At 31.3% G+C, this 836-nt stretch overlaps 1 protein-coding gene across 1 annotated transcript in view; it reads left to right on the top strand.

The window, feature by feature from the left end:
- The window catches only part of DNAH12 (dynein, axonemal, heavy chain 12), a 236,169-nt gene that overhangs the window by 165,256 nt on the left and 70,077 nt on the right, over nucleotides 1–836 (top strand). The gene's annotated exons all lie outside the window — the stretch shown is intronic.

Here is an 836-nt window from a genome sequence, read left to right as displayed (position 1 = left end):
AATTTACTTGAAAGACTACAAATTTAGACTAAATGTTTCTATCTTTTTAGACCAGAATTAGAAGAGGAACGAAATGCTCTTATTCTTCAGTCTGCAGCTAATAAGAAACAGCTAAAAGATATAGAGACAAAAATTTTAGAAACATTATCATCTTCAGAAGGGAACATTTTAGAAGATGAAAGTGCAATTAAAGTCTTAGACTCTGCCAAAATGATGTCCAATGAGATAACAAAGAAACAGCAGGTGAAAAAAGAATCCTAGAAATCTTTTCGTTCTTAAGATTCTAATTTGCTTCCAGTCTCTGAGGAAAGTGCTATAATAGGTTTACTGGACAAGAAAAAGAATTGATAAAATACCAAAACATAGAAACTAATTTTAAACTTGTAAGAGAATATCTTACTGTGAAATTATTCAAAACCTGGTCTGATCTATATGGTATCTATACACAGAAGAAATAAATTTAGAATAAAAATTTAAAATATATATTTATAATTATTGGATACGCAAGACAGACTAGTTGGGCTCATTCAAGTTTTAGTTGACTCTTCTCCTAAAAATTGAATTTAAGAACTTGTCTTAACCTCTGTTCTGGTTGGAGTTTGAGGTGTGATAGTTTGACATGGAGATAGTTTCTGGTTGATTGGACAATGAAGGTTTCTAGGAATGAATAGAGATGTTCTTCTGACATTACCTTGTCAATTGTTTGTCAAGGAGAGAGATATGAATGAGTGTTTAGGGTGGGGGAAGGGAGGCAAGTAGTTTACAGGCAATAATGCATTTATTGCAAATTCATGGCTGAATGATATTTTTATGTTACTTCTCTTTTTATAGAATCA

This window comes from Propithecus coquereli, unplaced genomic scaffold (genome assembly GCF_000956105.1).
Source record: "Propithecus coquereli isolate 6110/MARCELLA unplaced genomic scaffold, Pcoq_1.0 Scaffold1, whole genome shotgun sequence".
In the NCBI taxonomy this organism is placed as follows: Eukaryota; Metazoa; Chordata; class Mammalia; order Primates; family Indriidae; genus Propithecus; species Propithecus coquereli.
The sequence above is the reverse complement of the archived record's forward strand: the minus strand, read 5'-3'. Positions and strand labels throughout refer to the sequence as shown.